Source organism: Corvus hawaiiensis, chromosome 7 (genome assembly GCF_020740725.1).
Source record: "Corvus hawaiiensis isolate bCorHaw1 chromosome 7, bCorHaw1.pri.cur, whole genome shotgun sequence".
In the NCBI taxonomy this organism is placed as follows: Eukaryota; Metazoa; Chordata; class Aves; order Passeriformes; family Corvidae; genus Corvus; species Corvus hawaiiensis.
This window is the reverse complement of record NC_063219.1, coordinates 18,893,627-18,914,549: the sequence shown is the minus strand read 5'-3', so window position 1 is coordinate 18,914,549 and position 20,923 is coordinate 18,893,627. Positions and strand designations below refer to the sequence as shown.

Here is a 20,923-nt window from a genome sequence, read left to right as displayed (position 1 = left end):
TTCGGTTGTTAGATTTTGTACAATCTATTTCTTTGCCTGACTTACTGTAAGCAAAAATAAAAGAGGTGCTCTCTGGATTTTAAAATTTGATCACTATAAGCCTATATGAAGAATAATAATGTTCTGAAGAGATGCAGTGACCTGGTGACTTGCTGCCACAGCACATGGCAGTGCTGGGGGCTGCCGTTGGGATGAGCAGCACCTCTTGGGCTGCAGAACCAAAGCAGCTGAGTCAGCACACTGCTGAACTCAAACTGTGCAGCTGCTTTCATAACCAATTCACAGGATCACTCTTTCTCACAGAGCATAGAGATGTCCTGAGATGTTAAGTGTAACTCTGCAATTAGAGGAAAGCTTTGGTTACTGTTCTATACTTCTGCAATGGACTCGGATAATTATTTGTTCTTGGCCAATGAGAAAGAGCTGAATTTAAGAAACAGACATTATGTTAAATTGCTAACAGCTGACACTATAAAATACCTGAAATAGTAACCAATCCACCTGCTAATAAATGTTACCCACCAAATCTGTTAATAACCAAGTTTCTTATAACACTTGGTACTGCAGGGTATTGGAAAGGACCTGGTTGCAAAAGACCAAGGCTGAAGACGTATTGGTATTTGGAAACCGAGGACACATGTCCTAGCATATTTTCTGGGCAGCAGTGTAAATTATCACAGGTGTTCAGAAGCTCTTTAGAAGTGTTACGTCTAGGTGAGTGTTGGAGGTGCGGCAGAAAGGATTGCAGTAACTAACCCGTGGATGTACACCGCAGCATCAGCCACTGAGCCCCAAGCACAGAGCTCTGTACTGTCAGCAAGAGAGAAGGATTTCCACAGCTGGCAGCGGCAGCTGCTCTCCCACCGTGTGGCGGGTGCCAGCAGCACCGTGCCCAGTGCCGGTTCCTCCGAAGATCCAGCCCACCCACTCGCTCTGGGCTGCCAGTGCCATGAACAGGCACCACCACTGCAATCCTCACCCTCCCCGCCTGGCCTTGGCCATAACTCCGGGGCTGGGGCAGCCTGCTGCAGCCTTCCCAAGAGGGGAGTGCACAGAGCCCGTGTCTGCTGCCTCTGGAGAAAGCCACCCTCGCTGCTAGCAAATGAGAGGCTCCAAAGCTGCCCAAGTAAATACCTGCATAAGAAACTCTAATTTCTGCAAACTACCAGGCACATGCATAGTCGCCATCAGGAATGATATTAAAATGCTATGCTATGCATCATGATAAAGACTCCTTTCTTTTAAAAACCAAAATAGAGGAGAGAGGAAGTATACATCGTGTTCTGCAAAGAACCCCTTGCTCTGCAAAGCAGTCCATAAAGAGCAATGAGCAAAAACGGCACTACACTGAATCTTGTGAAACACAAATTTTGGGCACTTCACATTTAATTTGGTATTTCAGAAATCATTCCAGGAGCATTACAAATGCTAAGAAGAAACATGACCTTTATTGTGGGATGGACAGTGTGAACAACCAGAGTGCAAGTGCATGGTTTGTATCTGGTCAGCTGTTTTGAGCTGCTTGAAGGCCCTCCCTCTTAAACATTGAGTCAGAGGCAGACAGACACCCACTGTGATTAATCATTTCCTGCATGATTAATTTCCAAGCAAAAAAAAGAGGAAGGAACAAACAACTGTAGAATTAGATAGAATCGATAAATTTAAGGGGAAAAAAACCTGAAGTTGCCAATTAAAATGCTGACTGCTCCCCTATGCAAAAGGACCCAACTTCCAAACCAGTGTCGATTCGGTCCTTCCAAAATGCATTACTTTCTCTGAATCAAAGAAGGGTTTGTTTGGGCTTTTTTACATCTGAATTTGAGGAAATTGGGTTGCATTACCAAGTACTTTAGTAAGGTAGCCCTCGAAACAAAAAGGACAGCTAACTGTAAACACATTACAAAGTAGTTGGAAAATCACTTACAGTCAGTTTTATACAGACCACAATATTTTTCATGAATCATTTTTTTAACAGAGTACTGAGCTATTAAACTTTTTTGCCAAAAACAGTTACAGTGACATCAGGAAAGTTGATCACCCCTGCTCCCACTTTCCTTGGCAGACCTGAGTGATTAGGAGGTCTATATGTCCCACATTCCACCACCACATCCTCCCAAGGCCAGAGGGGCTGCCTGCCCCAAGAGTCAGTCCAGGAGTGTGGCACAGTGTGAATGAGAACTTTAGAGGATGCTGAAGGTGCTCCTCCCATGCAACACCATGCCAGTAAATCCCCCCTGAAAAAATCAGGTCTTTTTCTTCTTCTCTTTTTATTAGTTTCTAAATATATATAAATCTATAAACAAATCATACAGATAGATGAATTTAAGTCCCTAAAGAGTTCAACAAGGGTACCAAACCAAATTCAGCTGAGCATGAAGTTACCAGAAGATACTGAAGAAGAATTCCCTTATAGGGTGAAGAAAGACTATTTAGAAGAGTCTCTGGCCTCAATCACTTGCACATGGAGGAGTGAAAGCCTGTCTGGCACTCAAGTAACCTGATACAAGTTTTAATTGAGATACTGGGGACTGCTGTATAACAAGCCTATACTCAGCAGGAGAGCCTGGATTTTCATTGTCCTGAGACAAAACTTTTGAATCTGAGGAGCTTCTGGGGAACAAAGTGACATCTAAAATGTTACTGTCAGTATTTTTGGGTCCTTTAATACCAGTGACTGGTCTTTTAAGAATAGTTTTTGGCTGAGAAGACAATCCTTTTGGTGCAAGGATTATAAGACTTTGTGCCTGAGACAGGACATTGCAAGGGTGTGAGAATGTAAATTGTCCTATCCTGTCTGGAGGAAGCTGTGGTAGCAAAAGGAGGCACTAACTTCTCACCCTTAAAACCACTTGCAGAGATCTGGACAACCAAAAGAGAGACCAACAGAGAAGAAGTTACTCTGGATGTCTGAGACCCAGGGAAATTCTGGGGAGCTGCCGCTGCCAGAGAGAGGAAGCCTACTTTATTGGGGACTTTTGGCATTTCAAGGAAACTCTCTGCGGTACCCGAAATGAGTGGTTTGAGCATGCCTTTCCACCACACTGAAAAACACCACCCCTTACACACAACACCAGGACAGAGGAGCTGTACCAGTCAGCAATGGAGAGCTCTTGCCTAGACCCAGAGGTGCCTTTCTTTTTCCACAAACTGCCATTGGAGGGATGGTGGATGATAAGCTTTATTCACATGCACATGTGAAGTGGATGCCGCCTATGTGGCCCTGAAATAGGATTTGGCCCAAGCTGAACAACACACAGGAGGATCTTCCATAGGGAAGCAGACCTTTCCCAGTTTGGCAGTGATTGATGTGGGGGATGCAACACCATCCTGCTGCAGGCAGGGACCAAAATGGGAGAAGCAGAAGGCAAGAGCCTGGAGGTCTCTGGCAGAAGTGCATGGGGTAGTTCTTGGGAAAGAAACAGACATCAAGCTAGTCTCACACTGAGCATTTTTTCTGCCCTGTTCAGGCTTTAGAGAGAGGATATGTTTTTTTGTTTTGTTTTAGACATACCTTCTCAATAAACTGCAGAGTTAGTTTAGCTCAGTTACACTGCTGTAAGAGGTGTGTGAAAGGTGCAGATGTTGGGGAGCTAGTGAGGACCATTAAAGATAAATAACAACAAGAGCAAACAAACAATATGACTAGTTAGGAAAAAAAATGCAAGGATGCTGTGAGGTGCTTTCACACCTCCATGTGTGCTATCCCAGGTCCCTGTGCTCTGTCAACCCTACAGCATCTCCATCTTCCTCCACACCCCTCATGTTCACCTCCCTCATCCCAGTGCATCCAGCTAAGTGCAGTGATTCTCCAGGCAGCATGGTCAGCAGATCACACTGGGCAATTCCCCAGAGACCTAAAACCCCCTAAACACTTTGCAACTACTTCCTACCGCCACAGGAATACAGTAACAGAGCAGGTTACTGTGTGTGTCAGTGACGAGTCAACAGACCCCTGAGCCAGCACATGACTACGGGGTGCCAAGGGCAGTAACAGCCAGATGCACCTATGATCCACAGCAAATTGCATCCAGAAAACCTCATCTGTCAAACACAACCGAGAGTTATATGGAGGAAATCCAGTGGTGCTGCATCCATGGAAAATTACAGCTAAGAAATAGGCTGCTATGGTGTCAGAATGTTGTTTTAATCCAAGTATTTAAAAAAGACTTTTATTTTCAGTGAAATATTTTTCAAGATATGCAGACAGTCACAGGCAACAGCTAGCTTTGGAGGACTGCCTCTGGTAACCAATATAGTCCCTGTCTGGAAGAAACAGCTAAGCTTTTGGTCAGTTTAAGTGTTTGGATGTTGACTTGAGAAAAGCTGATAATGTAAGAGCAAACACACTACAGCAGAAAGTATCTGACTCACTGAAAACAGAAATTGCTTACATCTAATCCATACTCCTATAATTTCTTTCAGCTAGTGTGCTCAGAGGACTTGTACAAAAATATTCCTATTTGCTCAGACAACAAGGGTCAGGTCACATTCCCCACCACAGCGACCTGGTCCTGGGGAACAGGACCTCAGCCCTGCAAAGGACACCTGGAGCAAAGCCCTTGCCCCCGCCATCTCAGGAGGGAGTCTCCACAGTGTTTTAAAACAGGCATGTGTGTGTAATTCCTCAGCAGGAGGCCAGGACCAAATCCAGCAGAAAAGTTTAGTTACTGGGCTGTACCCCAGTCCTCAGGACAGGAGGACACGTGTTTAGACACTGCAACCTCTGACAGCTCCATCCCCATCCCCACTGGTGCCCCCACATCAAAAAATGAAGAGCCCTTCCTCCAACCACTCCGCAAAAAGCCCTGCAACAAAAAGGCTTCACCTTCTCTCCCAGGCAGAAGTGATGGTTAAGGACGAGCTGTTTGTGCCTGAACTCTTCTTCAGCTGTCCAGAGCAGAGGTGCCCACAACACTCCACCATCTACCATCCACAGCAGCCTTTAGTCAAGCCGAGTGTTGGAAACAACACACGAGGCTGTTATCCAGGCACACTGCCCCAGCACAGCCAAGGAAGATTCACCCGGGCTGGAGGTGACCAGAGTCAGACCTAAAGAAAGGGACACTTGACTCCTAGTGCTCTGGAGAGGCCACAGGGACAACTTCTCCACGCAGGGACAACATACTCTCAGCAATGAAGGACCTGATGTCTCTCTCCAGCTTATTCCTCCTCGTGAGCATTTTGTGTTCACAAAATAGCATTCCTAACATATAGCCCAAGAGCCTCTCTGCAATGGGGCTCCTTTTTCCAGTGTCTCATCACTGTAGTAGTGATCACTCAGTGTCATGTGGCTGCTCAGTACTGCACAGCTTTCTCCCCAAAACATGAGGCATTTTAAGCTTGAGGAGCTGTTGGTAGGGTGAACAGGCTCGTTCGGAAATTAAGGATTTCTGGGTATTGCCTCCAGATTACTCAGTCCTAAACCAGAACAAAAAGAGTTGCACTTAAGAACAGGACTTTTTCCACCATCTTATCCTCACACATGGCACCAGTCATCTCTGACCAGACAGGGTCACTCATGGCCTGGCAGTGGCAGGCAGCAAACAGTGAGGGGCAGGACAGGATGTTTCCCACAACCCACACCTGGTGACCCAGAGGCAGAAAGACATGGTCTGGCCCTTGGAATCCCCAGCTTGTAACCATGGGAAAACAGCTTTTGTTTACATGAGCATATCCACCCTTTGCCTTTCCACCTATTGCTCCACTTTTATTTCTAGATTGCTACAGCTCTGACCACTGTTTGCTTTGTGTTACATGGCAGCAATCCTGCTATTTGAATCAAATGGACAGACCTGGAGAATTTTTTCCCTTCTATCCACTTTTTTTTGTGGCATGACAGGCCAGAAGTATCATAAATTAGTCTGAATCGAGGTTTTTTTGGACATTTGAGCTGTTGCAACTTTTAGTATGCACAGAAAAAAGTCAAAAAAGCAATCAAATATGGAGAGCAAGCTCTGGGATTTGCTGGTAAACTTCTGCTGCCCACAGCTGCCAACTGGTGTGCTGCAGTCCCCCTCAGAGCAGTAGTTATAAGGAGAGGGGCTTCTCTCTGCAAATCCTGAGGCTGGGATGAAAAAAGACAGTTTGGAGCCACAGATTATATCACGGGAGCTACGGGACACCCCACACCACGCCCTCTCCTTAGCCAGGACACTAAATTAATAATGATGTGACCTCCAAAACACCATTGCTGATGGTGCCTTCATTCATCTTTCTCTTATCAACAGGATGACATGAAGCTGCAGTCAAAACCATTTTACAATAATGGATACTTATAGAAAAGGATCAAGGATCTCCCACAGTGTCAGATTGTTTTATTTCTCAGTAGGTGTAAGTTTAGAATTCAATTGGCTTCAGCATTCAAATAGGCTTTTTTAACATAAAGTATTTTCTTCATCACAATCAACTAAGTCTTACTAAACAGGCAGTGAATTGTGGCTGGTCTACTAAAGGCAGCATCTATAAAAGGATATTAAAATAGTAACTGCCTCTAAAGGGGAAATCTGAGGCATATAAGGGCCAGACATGTGGAATGAATTTAAAGCACCGTTTTCCAATCCCTGTCTCTTATAAATATTGCAATATTCCTATAAGAATGTTGAAAAACTACAGTGCACAGAGATCAGTTCAGATTTCACATCAAAAGCCCAAACAAAAAGCTAAGTGGCCTGGGCAGTCATCAGGGAAAGACCAACTGCACAAGCAAGAGTGCATTAGAGTTTTTACAGCCCAGGTGTTGACGTAAATTAGAGTAACTTGAATACCTGTCATTAGAGGAGCAATCAAAGACTGATCTGTCTGGAGTGTGGGAAAAACAAAACAAAAGCCAGCCCCAGATCTGCATAATGTAAGGGAGCCTGCTCCACCATAGACAGTGCAGAAAAACCACCACCTCAGAGCCAGGTTACTGTCAAATAAGCCTTGGTTCAGCGCAGCAAGACCCATAAATCAGTTTTGTGAGAAACAGGCAACCAGGTCTTGTAGAGATTTTAATTTAAAAAAAAAAATCTAATTTTCCATTCTGAAAGTTAATTTTGAATGATTTGAGGCTGCAAAGTGCTCAGAAACCTCCACTAGACTGGGTGGAGATGGAGAGCCTGAATTTATTCTCATTAGAGTTCATGGAAAGGCTCAGGCCAGTCTTCAGAGGAGACTGGATGAGACTCATTGTACCTTCTGATTTTGCTGAAGCATTAGAACTTTTTGAGATCAGACTTTGAGATTAAGAAGAGTGCATCCTGTGAAGTCCCTTGATGTTCTCTCCTATGCAGGGATTTGTACTGTAGCTTGGGGTTAGTCATTAAGTCAGATCATTTGTGAGGCATCAAATCTATTTGCATGTAAGTAATGAATTTGAAAAGTGTCACAGTCAGCAAGCAAGGCTGGCATTGACTCCCACAACACCATCCTCTGGATCAGGAAGGCTGGTGGAGCAAGAACCACATCCATAGTCTGCACAGAGATGCCACCCCTTGTGTTCAGCACTGCTGGTACCTTGCTCCATGAACTTGGGGAGAGGAACCAGCAAGATATGCTGTCATCTGTCTCTAAGGATCACAACCTATTGAAAAACTTCCCATAACTCACCCTCTGTGCCCTGCTCACAGACCACAAACTGAACAGAAACTCACATCACATCTTACTAACTGACTAGGTACTAAATGAGAACTCATTCTGCATATGACTTGTATCCCCAGTGTTCACAAACCTTCTCTGATCTCCACTCCAAGAAGCTGTAAAACAGCACTTGATCTGCAGTTTAAACGCTTATTTCAGTAAGGTAGCCAGGAAAAGTGAAGTTCTTTGTAGACTCTGCTGGGCTGCTACGAAACAGTTACTTTTTTACAATTCACATTCCCTAAGGAATTAGTACAAGTTTGCAAACAAAGCAATTGAAAAATTTCAGTTTACCGAGTTATAAATGAATATACACAAAATATACCAATACTTTGCATACTTTTAGTATTTACCAGGGTAGGTATTTTATCTTAGATCCTCCTCTGAGAACAGCTACAAAATGAAACTCTCTCTTACAAATTTTACATGTTAGCTTATAGTAATTAAAAATACCACTTTCAACTCCCCAAAATGCTGACATACGTGAAGCTGGGCAATGTATGCTGGGCATCCACACATGCAGAAGCTGGACAATAAAGCACCCATTTGCACAAACATCCAAAGAAACTCTCAGTATCCATTTTTCCTCGCTTGGAAAAGAGCCTCTGCCCTCTGAGGTTTGGCCTGCTCTGCAGCTCATACTGTGTCTCGGAAAGCTTTCAGATGGGCTGCTATGGTTTCAGTAATTATTTTTAAAGGTTCTCGGCAATACAAAAACAAATCTGTGGAAGAGACTTTAAAATCAGGATGGAAATAATAAAGGAGAGGGAAAAGAGGGGACAAAAAGTAATCTGAAGCAAAGAGAGGGTTTTTCTTGAGCAAACAACCCCTCCCCAAACTCTGGGACTTCAATCGCCCCTTCTTCACATTGGAGCCAACCTTAGCTCACCTCAAACTACTCAAGATACTGTGGCCAAAAGTTCATCATCTGTTCTAAATGGTCTACAAAACCTTAGAAACTGCATCCAAAGCAATCAAAAACCCAACCAAAAAGCAAATCAAGGATAAGAGATTAAAATTAATCTTAAATGTCTTACCATACACCTTTTGGTTTGAAAAGGATTGATTTAAAACCAACAAAAAAAAAAGCAAAAATATTACTGAAAACACATTATTGCACATGAGAAATTACATGATCACCTAATATCCTGGCAGTACTGGCAAACAATGCCTTGTTCTAATCCATATTAAAAACAAAGCCAAAACATTATGTTCCTGCACCACCAAATTAGCTGCCTGACTGGAATCCAGCAGTAAACTTCTCCTGCAACTTCAGAGATATAGATAGAGGAAGCAATATATTACTGTTATTGAAAAATGTTCAGTAAGACAACTCAAAAACTATCTTTAGATGGGTTGCTCAAAACTAACAAACCAGATAACCATTAAGGAACCATTAAGTTAAGTAGACTGAAGGTTGCCATTATCTCTACATTGTCTGGTTCTTTGTATCATATATAAAAATCTACTACATCTGACCATCATTTTCTCTATTTTAAAAAACAGATTTTATACTCATATTAATTGTGTTGGAACTACAATAAGAAAAGCTTATTTTTAAGAGTTTAATTTTTTAATTTAAAAAAAAAAAAGAGTATCAGCTGTCCTTAGCTGATGGGAACTGCTCCGGTTTCATTCCAGACCTAAGAAGTCTTCTACCAGAGGAAGATATGATCCAAAAGTAGTAACCTGTGAGACAAATGGTGAGGGCTGCCAGTTGAAGCTCTAGGGCTAAAGCAGACTACCTGCAGGGACAATAAAGATTCATCTTTTCCTCTTGAGTACTGAACTGCTGAATCCACCATATGTCTTATCCTGAGCTGACCAGCACTTCCCTGCCTCCAACACCAGCTCCTGGACAAAAAAGAACTGCTACCTAATGGAAATATGTATAGAAACCCTGCAGAGGATCTCCTGCAATAGATTCACTCCTTGGGAAGAGCAGCTCCAAAGGAAATTAGTGGCCTGGTGAGTGCCCTGCAGAAGGTCAGCTCCAACCTAGGGGCTTTTGGAACCTGTGGACTGGTGTTTAGAGAGATCCCCAGGCAAGGAGTCAGACACCCTGGTGGCTGCCCGCTCAGATTCCCATCCACAGCTGAAGCAGTGGAAGGACAAACCTGAAATTCTTCCTCCTCTGTTTGGATTTAATTTGTCTCTTTGCAAAGCAGTCAAAATCTAACCCACAGCACACTGAACACCTCTCCATGGGTAATAGGAGAGACCTTAGCCTTCAGCATCTGAGTTTGCATGTGTGCAATCATCAGCAATACTCATGTGCTGTTCCTATCACCGGCAATTTCCATTTGGTCCAATCTGGAAAACATCCTGAGTAATACAAGGATGAATTTTTCTGTTAAGTATTTCCAACACTCCCTTTTGGCAGGAAAAAAATGTCAAAAGTCACTTGGAAAAGAAAGGTACAGCTAAGAGACGTTTCAATTATTTCATAAATAAGCTGCCAAAATGCAAAGAACAAAATCCAGGCAATACTAATATTCTTCATATTTATACCATTATAAGCCAAGCTGAGATCTAAGTATTGACCAACCACAATTACACTTTGTTTCATTTACTAGAACAGAGCTACAATAAAAATTTTACTCAAAATAGCTTTGTAAAGCCAATTTTACATAAATCCTTTCATCTACTTTTGCAGCAGGACTTGATATTTATGCAATATAGACATTTATGGAATATAGTGAGATAACACTGAATCGGAGGCTTCAGATTATACAACTAGGCCTTTAGCTGAATGCTCAGTGATATTGGGACCATGAAATTTGCACATATGCATCTGAGTACACAGCACACATCTGCAGCACATGATGCCAATTTAAACACCTACAGTAAGGGCACACAGTTAAGTTGTCTATAACTAATCCAAGGTTTCATCGTTCAGTTGGAAGCCCTATAAGTAAAGATACCTTCTGAAGATTTCATTTATGAAATAGGCTGCTCTACTTGTTTTGGCAATTATCTAATAGATGGCAAGGTACCAGTTCTTCATCAGCCTGTGGTTTTTCCAAACTCAAAGCAATTCTAATGTTACATGAAAGACAATGCAGGAATTTAAATTCCCTGAGTTACCTGGAGAGGCACTAAAATTTGTGTGTGTTTAATAATGTGGGGAAAAGAGAGAGGGAAACTATTTTTATGTCTTGTCAAAGTTTGAGACTTGGAAAGGTTTCTATCTTAGTAAGGAATTAAAAAACAATGCAATCATTTTGTTGTTAGAAGTGCAAATTTTAGCAGATTCTATATTTGGCTTCAGGTATCCTGGATTTCTTTTAAAAGTTAATTTTAGAATTTTTTATTCATGAAATTTAAATTTTGTGCCAAATTCACCTTTGATCTCGGGGGGGAAAAAAGGTTTTGATAAACTGATGGTTTTAATTAGAAAATATTTTCAATAAAAATGTCCTCAAACACTGTAACTGCCAATCAATAACTTTGGTATCCAAACTACATTTTCCAACTTAGGCACCTAAATCCAGTTGCTAGATGCTTATGTTTTCCAAGCTTCCCATATGTATTGACATGGCACTGCTGAGAGCCCAGGGCTCTCTGACTGATGCTGACTGCCCCGATTATCCTCTGGGACACGAGCGAATGGGTGCTGCTCCAGCTAAGACTGGCAGGACACAGAGGCAGACAAGCAAGGGGGCACACAGTCCTGTAAAGGGTTCTAGTTCAAAGCATGGCACAAATCAAACGAAAAGCAATCAAGGACAACAAATTGAAAACACCCTTCTGCTTTCCTACCCATCTCCAGTTACAGAAGTTTTTGCTCCAATTTATCTCTCTTTGGAAACAACTTTTTACAGCTGCACATGGCAAGTACTTAGCTAGTGAGCAAAGAGGAGAAGCTGGAAAGAATGATTTTTTTGGCAGAATCCATTAATAACAGGCAAGGCAAAGTCTTTCACAGCTCAGGACACAAACTAGTTGATTTTCCCCTACACGAAGAGGAGGCATGTCCTGCACTGCCTTCCTGAGAGGGAAAACAGCACAGTTCCATTGCCTACTGCAGCTACCCAGGCTGGAAACATATAGCACCCCTCCACTTAATAGTTATGAAACTGGTTCAGTCAACACACATTAAAAGAGAGCGTTTGCTCAAGTCATGGTGAGTAAAAACCAAGAGCTTCCATTCAGTTATCTGCATTTTATTTCAAATATTTTTATCTCTTAACTGTTTTCTATGACCTTCAACAACCAAATATTTCCATGCAGCAAGTGTAACCAAATGCAGTGTGCCAGGTGGGTGCCTGCCCTGGAGGGCATGGCTTTACCAGGGGGCTCAGGCCACTGTAGTGACATCCCACGTGAGGCCACATCTAGTGACTGCATGGGTCAGACCCAGGCAGACGTGCCAGGAAGGTGAATATGCCAAGAGGGACAAATCCACATCTTGCCTGAACTCGGTAGGAGCCGCAAGCCATTGCTTGAGAAGAGACAGGGTGCCTCACCCAGCTGCTCCAGGGTCAGCAGCGGCTCCTGGCTCTTGCCAGTGTTTTGGAAACAGTGCCCAGTCAGCTCGGCACTTCTGTGTTAGCTGCAGCTCTGAGGCAGCCTGCCACACAGGTAGTGCAGGAACTCACTGGGACCCAGAGAACAGCCGGGTTTGGAGGCTGTTGGCCTCCATTCAAGATAGCAGGTCTAGCTGAGCTCCTGCTGGTATTCCAAATGCAGGTTTATTGCATAAAAGTAGTAGTTTAGTGTAGTTCAAGCTAAAAAAATATATGTATGACATACCACTGCCATGAAAACATACCCACAAAACCAAAAGCAGCCACATAACATCATTCAGCACTTGCATTTCCTCTTTAGAACATTCAAAAAATCATCTTACTCCACAGGACTGCTCCAATTTGTCCTTGCTAGTGCCAGTCTACCAGCAGTTCAGAGGAGAAAACAAAGTGGTCCCTGCAGGCTGTAGTGCTTAGTGCACATGCCCTGAAACAGCAAGTACTGGAGGGTGGCAACCCATTTCCCCTTAAATGTATTTGTAGAGTCGCTGTCACAGTTGTTGAACCCTAGCTAAAGTTATCATCACATCTGCTGAATCCTGCAAATACAGCCAAAACCCTGGTCAAACTGGCTGAACAATTTGGTTAGCTTGCAGGGGTAAAACCAAACTTTATTTTAAGTAAATTTGAAGGCTAGGTTTAGCATATGGCAGACTGACATATAACTCCTAACATCTTTGCTTTCAAAACCAGAATTTGTAATTAGATGGAGAGTTAAGAGCCACTTCAAATCTGAGGCCACAGGCTCCCAGATAAAAAGAAAATTTTTTCAAAACTCAGAGAGCTGTAGTATCTGGATCAAACTCACAGCTGAAAGGAAGCTTTGTATTGGTTTTATCAGGTCATAAGACATTATTACTCTCATGAAGTCTACTTTCTCTTTTAGACTGCCGCCCTGATGACTGGCAGTCCTCAAAAATGATGGTGCAGGGATCATTGTTTCCTTTCACATCTGCCAAGGCCCTTGTGAGCAGGCAGGCTCACAGGAGGCTGGGTCACAGGGAGTGCCAGTGCAGGCACCACCACACAGAGAAAAAGCCCTGCTTCTGCACAGAAAGGGTACAGCTGCTGCGTGAACAAAGCCTGAACTCTGCAGCCAAATGCTTCTTCAGGTGAGCCTTGATCCATCAAAACTTGCAATTAGGGAATGCTGTTCAATGCAGACCAAGCTGGTCTTGCACAGCCAGCACGAATTTGAAGTTTGCCATTAGTACCAGACTTTTGAGAACTGTGATACAAATGAGCAGTTTTCTGGCTTCCCACAACTGTTCACCTGAGAAAGCAGCAGGGCCTGCCTTTTCAGGTCTCCCTCTTATGCCAGGAGCAGACCTGGTCCTTACCTTGCCAGCTGCTAATGATAACTCAATGCTTTCGCACAGTGCAGAGTATAATGCACTCATTTATCTGTTTGCTTCCAAGAGAAAAATCAGAAACAGCATTTTCCATTCCCTCCCTGCAAAGTGGAGTACGAAATATACTGTACCATCCATATGGAAACGTTTATTGCCTTTAAAACAACTATTCCGCTTTCATCAATAACCAGAAAAATTCAACGTCACTGTCAACAAGGAGAACGAAATACAGAACAACAGGAAGCAGGGCTGGAAGAAGGCATCTACTCTTGCCCTGAGTCACTATGGATTATATCATTCCTGGCAGTATTCAGCTCTTTTTTCTCTAAAAATCTCCACTGATGGAAATCCTGCAATACCCTCAGTCATCTGTCTTGTTATCCTAACAGCTAATGAAGCTTTTCCCAGTACTTTATTTAGACCTCCATTTGCTGTGATTTCATTTACTATTTTTCATACTATTTACAAGTGATGCATTGAAGAATTAACTCCTCTCTTTTTCATGACATGAAAACCGGTTACATGTCTCTTTGAACTTCTCCTCTTTAGGCTAAGCAATCATATTTCCTCCAGTCTTTCCTCACAGGTGGTATTTGTGCTGTCATCATTACTGCTGCTCCTGGGACCTTCCATAATCCCATATCATATGTAAAATGGGTGAGACTGACACAATGCACCATCTTTATCTCAGTATTGCATTGTAAGTTTATAAATGTCAGTTTAAAAATACTCATATTATTCTTATCTGCATGTCTCCCTTCTTCGAACAGGCCATCCCTCCCTACCCAAACAGGTATGTTTGACTACTGACCACACAGTAGTTCCATCTTTTTTGGTCCTGTGGAACAACTCTCCAAATAATAGTCTTTGCACCAACCCTCACCCAGCAGCAGTCCATCATGCCTGATAAGAGTTATGGATCCATGAATGAAGTGAGACATTTGTCTGCTCCTGGGGCTAGCTTTTCCCTCTCACATCTCCCAAGCCTGGCACTCAGATTTCTCCAGACTGTGGTTTCCAAACAAGTGCACTGCTGAAACTACACCAAAGCATCAACCCGCATGGACCAGCTATAGACTTTACATAGAAGAAACCCTGAATGGTTTTGTGCTCATGCCTACAGAGAACCAAAATCCCAAACACCTCTGGGACCCTCCCAGCATCACAGTTTCTACCTGGCCCACTAATCTTAAAGAAGCCACAGCTGGAGCTTACAACACAGAGCATTTGAGATAGGAAATACTTGATCTGCTGCACTGCACCTGCTCTAGATCAGTACATTGCAGCCTATCTACAGCACATGCTTTCTGATGGAGCTCCTGCTGCAACAACAACCACCACCACCTAAAAATTAAATGAAAAAATAAAATTTAATGAAAAGTAAAATCACTGTTCCTTCTTTCTTATTAACCACGTGTCTCAGTGAACCTTTTCATACTATACCTGTTCATCAGCACCAAACTGTAAACATTGCAGGCTTCACTGAGCAGTTTTCAAGTGTAATGTTATCTGCTCTAAGTCAGGACAACCACAGATTCATCGTTCCTGATCATAACATACCTTAGGTCTCCTGGCCTACTTGCTGAGCCTTAGATCCCTTCACTGTTAGCCTTGTACTACTGGAATGGAAAAAAAACCAAACAGAAAATAACCCACTGCACATGTTAAAAGCTTATGGATTTGGCATAAAATATGATGTGACCTAAGGCACCTAAATCTGACATGAGGAAAGGTGTGGCACATCAGAGCATGCCCATAAAAATCTGACATGAGGAAAGGTGTGGCACATCAGAGCACGCCCATAAACTGGCACTGCCATTAATCCTGCCCTGGAGAAGAATGACTCCTGTATTGTCACACTGAAACCTAAGACATTCCAACGCTTACAGGCCAGGAAGGACACCAGAGACACTTCTGTGCTGCTGCTCACACCATGACTCCCATGCACTCCCATCCCTCAGTGCAAACCCCACAGGCTCTTACCTGGTCACCAGCAGGAGATGCTTGCATAGAAAAGGAAGTCTGGTCAATTCAGTCCAGAATACACTTTCTGAAGTTAATTAAATTGCAATAACATTTCCCAGGTTGCACAATCCTGCAAGGAAGAACGAAAAAGAACTATTAACTGTGAACTGTTGGGGATCACAGAGCCTGAGCATGTGTCTATCATGTATTTCCTTGCATAAGTAGAAATTATGCATGAGAAAGTGGCAGCGTACTGTAAAGAAGAGTCCCCCTCCTTCTAAAGAGGAATCGGAACAGGAAAACACACTGGCTGGGCTCTCCATATCACTCCCTGAGGCCAAAGGATCCAGTTTGTTCTCAAACAAATTTAAGACAATTCTTCCAACTTCAGCATAGAGTACATAGTAAAAGTCAATATAAATGGTGGAAGGAAAACAGAAAGGCATAAAAAGCCATGGATGTGATGGTAAGACTGAACAGAGTTATCCACTACAACAGCTGCTCCCTCGTAAGAGACATGGTTCAACAACTAGCTTTGTAATAAGGAGGTTTCTATAGTTTAGGCTAGAGACAAATGCATGCAAAAGCTGAAACAAATGTGTGGGGGGAAGAAAAGGGGAGGGAACAGCCTGGAAGATGTGACAAATGTGCTGCAAATAATGTCCCAGCAAAAAATACACTTGTCCATTTAGTATTAGAACAAAATAAAACCTTTAAAAATCCAGTAATTTAAAAATAAAATGTAAGAACGGTAGGCATTTAGCATTCTACAGATTTACTTCTGTTTAGAAATCAGTCTCAAGACCCCAGTCCCTCACAGTCATGCAACCTTTGCATACACCATGTGGTGAAATGAGACCCACGAGGGGACTCTGCTATAAACTCTCTGAAGCTGGCCTATGCAGTTCAGGTTTGCATTAGCTGGTGTTGCACATCTTAACTCCTACTTTTTCCCTTGCAGAGAGTAGAATAACCCTGTGCTATGGATCCAAGTGCACAGTGGACACAAGTCCAACAGTGCAATGCAACTGAGTAGTTCTCGGGGAATAAAACCAGCCAGTGATTAAGGTGACATTGAGTGGTTTGTTCTATTTATTTGCAGAATTAAAGGTCCTTTAATTATGAAGCTCCCTCAAATCAATAAACTTCTATATTAACACTGCTGAAGGGAAAGAAACAATTTAAAAAATCATACAGAAAAATGAATTTTTCTTCCATGATATATATGCATGAATACATGTACACAGTCTCTCTTCCTTCTGAAGTGCAGGAGAAGAAAAGCCTTTTCTTCCTGAGCACAGAATTTGTCCCCATCTGGTTCCATTTTTAATTTCTCTTTTTGGTTTCCCTCTTTCTCATTCCAATGCATATTTAAGTCATTTTTGTTTAGTCTGTACTATGTAGTCCCTTTCCTCTTTTTGCAGATTTCCTTTTTAATCTGAGGGAGAAACATTCTTTCTCTGGTTTTCGTAATACAAGCTGCTGGAAAGGGCCCATTCAGAAATCCCCCCCGCTTCAACAACTCTCCTGCTCTTTCAATCCTGGTTGCCTATGTTCACTCCTGGTAGCAAAGTAGAAGTGTTAGGGTTTATTTATTTAGGAAAGTATATCAGTTTATTTTTTAATTCCATTTCAAATACCTGGTACAAGCCACTGCGTGGAGGAACAAATATATTATTTACGAGCCATTATATTTAGCTTAAAACAACTCCTAATCTATTTGAGATGAGCCGCTATAAGACAGGATTAGGCTGAAATGAAAATGTCTGCAGTGGGATTTTACTAAATTGCTTTTAAATCACATTCCTAGTTAAACAGTGATCCAGTGAAGGCTATAAACCCTAATACATCAGAAAGGCTGACTTGGGGCAAAACTTCAGCTCTCTGAAAACTTGCTGGTTTTACAGAAGCAGAGGAGCCCAGCTAAGGCCAAAGCCTTCTCCGCATATAAAACCCCGAAGCTCGAAATATGAGAGCAAAGCTGTGCAAGGCTGAGCCACAGAGCTGTTTAACTGCCCAGACACAGGGCCCTGCTATTCCCAGCTTGCCAAGACCCTCCAAGCCCTGCAGCAGGGCCAGGTGCAGCATCCAACTCCACGTGCAGGAGGTGATGGCAGCCTGGTCTGCCATGAGCCACTGTGTTGATCTTATGCAGATGTTTCTACACGGCAATCAGGATGAATGCACTAGGTGGCATGAGGAGGGTGAAAGAGCTGTGCAACTTAGTCTGGTTTTCTACATGATCAGGGAAATATTTTTAAAACTATTTGGAAAGAAGTATGGGCAGATTTAGGACTACTTGCCTGCTGCTCAAATGTCCGATTTTAATGCCTGGCACGGCCTTGTTACAGCCCTGTCAACCCCAGCAGCTGCATTTCGTGCTAGATTGCTGCCACTATCCTTGTCCAAGCTCCTCTGCCTCACAAGCTGTGACCCTGGGCAAGCAGGAGGGTTCTCTGTGCAGAGCCAGCACCTAGGCCTCCAGCCACCACTGCTGGAGATGGCTGTGGGGCCATCACCTCCTCTTCCCCATGCTGTCCCAGCAGCACGTGAATCACACGCTGGGATTTAATTTTAGTTCAGATTCTGTGCACTTACTACTATATTATACATTTTATCATCCTGAACGTTGTTTTCTTTGTAACTTTCACTCCAACTTTGCATTTAAGATTTGTAATTAATCACAACTGTCTAGTATTTAAAAGTAACAAATATATTTTTGTGCAGGAGTACAAAACATACATCCCATTAAAGAGTCTCCCTCTGAGAGCTCCCAAATTCTCCAGCACCAACCCAGCTTCATTTCATTCCTGATGCAATGTGCTCCCAAGTCAACACCCCCCAGCACAGAAAAGCTGTGATGCAATTTCTCAACAGAAATCAACAGGAATGAGAGAACACCTTAACAAGAAATTACACCAGTAAAATCAAAGAGAAAAGCTATATACTTGGTACAGCCAAAACAAACTAAGTGAAGTTTTCACTACATTAAATGATTTTAACCTGTGCTTGGAAAAGTGCTGTCTGGTATTTATTAATACTGAACACTTCTATTAAAAATCCAGACCTTTAACTTATTTTATGAAAGTCTTAACAAGATGGAGAAGATGTCATTCACACTTATGTGACTCAGGCCCACACTGCTGTTATACTGCAAGGCAGGCTCCAAGCTTCTCACAAACCAAACTAACTCGCAGATGAGCTTCCTATTTTTGCCCTGTAGAGTTCTGCTCTGAAATCCCATGCTACTAACTACCTGCTGCCACAACTGCCATATAGACCACTCCTTATCCACTGCTGCAAAAAATCACTGAAAATACATGTGCAAAACCCCTGTAGGACAGCTAAAGAGATGTTTTGAGAGAACTAACCTGTGCTATTTGAATCTGTTGGAGGTCGCCCAGTTCTGAACTTCCTCAGCAGCTTCAGTCTCGTTTCCTGTAGAGGAACATGTGACACACACTTCCTCCCCGCACCTTGCTAGACTCACTTTGCTTATGTTTTAACATAGATGAAACAACTAACTGTCCCTCACAACGTGTTAAAGAAATTTCTGATCTAATGTTGAACCACTGACATTTCTGCATAGCCAGAAATCCCTCCTCTACTGCCTTCTGAGTCACTCCATGATTCAATGGACCTTTTTGTACTATTTCTTTATATTAATACCAAATGCTGAATGTGATTCTGTCACAGTATGCTCCGTGTCCCTCCCTCCCTTATTTTAAAGGAGAAACAAATGCAGAAGTGGAGAATGTAATTACACTGCATGCATGGGAAATTTCAGTTCAAGGACATTTGTTTATCAAATGTTCAGAGTAGTAATGAATTGATGAATTCAAACAGATGCAGTCATCAGAAATACTTTCATTTGAATACAGCAAACAGAAGTTCCAGTCCTATGAAAAGTAGTCTATGTCTTCAGAAGAGTAGAGATTTTATCAGTTGTAGCAGTGTGCATCCACATATTGTTATCTAGCACTGGGCAAACAGGCCTGAACATATATCACAAAAGGAAGGACAGTAAAGTCCTGGATTAGAGCAGTATGTTTACAGGACTAGTCAATAGGTGGTGCTTTATCAGTATTTATTTTTTTTTAAAGACACATGAATTTTGGAAAGGCAATCTAACCCTAAGAGCATCACCAGAAGAATACTGACACAGCCCAGAGATAAAGTTTGAGGACTATCACATCAGAGTAGAGACAGAATGGTCACACCAGACTCAGCAAAGAGATACTGCTCTGCTGGAAGATGCTCCTTGTGGAAAATGCTAAACACTCTTCAATCAAGCTAATGGAGGGGGTAAAGATAAAAGCCACACTCCTTTATTTAGTGAGAGATGAAATAACAACAGACCTGTGCCTGGAGGACTGATCAGCCTGGCAAGGCCTGCATGAATGCGGTGGGTTACAAACCCAGAGGGGTTATCTTACAGACTGACTGCAAACATCTGTGCTGGGGCACAGATTTGCTTTAGCTGTACCTAAGTGTGAATGTGAAAACCTTTAAGGCAGGAAGAGAGTGAACAGCCAGTGATGCTGCAAATTTGCGATGCAAAGCTTTTGGCAGCAACACTCATTCATGGCTGTCCTGCCATCACCATTCAGTTCTCCCGCTGTACCCCACAGCTGCCTCAGGTGTGTTGGCATAGTGGTTCCACAGCCTGTGCCATGGACCACACTGAGGAGCTGATCTAGTGGTTGAAAGCTCATTAGGTTTTTTTTCTCCCCTTTTTCTCAGGCAAAACCAGACAAGTGCTAGCAGGAAGCTGGCTCTGCCACTACCCAGGCTGTCACACAAAACCATGGCTACGGTGAGAGATCCAGAGCAAGCCAATGGGAGCTGCTTCTTTGCCCATGGGTGGATGAATTCCATGCAATTTCTACATAAATTAAGAAGTTTTCACTAAAATATCATCTTTAAAATTAAACTGTGCCAGATGAAGCCATCAAAGTTGGGAACAGCCTCCTGGTGACCACCAGCCAGGGATTACATTCCCACCTCCTGCCTCAGGGCTTCTTACCACCGCTCACTAGTTCATTACCATCAAATACGCCAAACTAGCTCAAATAATTTTTATCGGGGGTTAAAATAACTGGAAACAGAGTAATAATGGTTTTGAAAATCCCTCCTACCCACAGAGATGTGAGAGCAGTGACCTCTGGCAAAAAGGCAGCAACACACAGGATTTACAGAGAAGCAGCTAAGTATTAAACAAATTCCCCCCAGCTAATAAAAGACGTAAGTGTTTTATGTGTAAACATGCACAGGACACCCATGCAAAAGGAAATACATGCATGACTGAAAAAACCCACAACGAACTAGCCCATAAAATGGATGCTTTTGCATGAGACTCACACACACCCCCTACTTGTGCACGCACCTCTGAGCTCCTGCAGCTGTAGTAGGAAAGCATGTGCAAACACATGTCTGCAGATGCACCTGCTCTGCCCCCGC

The 20,923-nt window shown here is 42.8% G+C and overlaps 1 protein-coding gene across 6 annotated transcripts in view; it reads right to left on the bottom strand.

Moving 5' to 3' along the window:
• The window catches only part of WIPF1 (WAS/WASL interacting protein family member 1), a 56,247-nt gene that overhangs the window by 20,068 nt on the left and 15,256 nt on the right, over nt 1–20,923 (bottom strand). For 5 of the 6 annotated variants that reach the window (XM_048309667.1, XM_048309666.1, XM_048309668.1 and 2 more), the window contains one exon: nt 15,482–15,593. The gene's annotated coding sequence lies outside the window, so the exon portion shown is untranslated. Of the gene's footprint in view, nt 1–15,481; nt 15,594–18,834; nt 18,935–20,923 lie in introns of those variants that run through there. The other variant, XM_048309670.1, reaches the window with a different exon arrangement.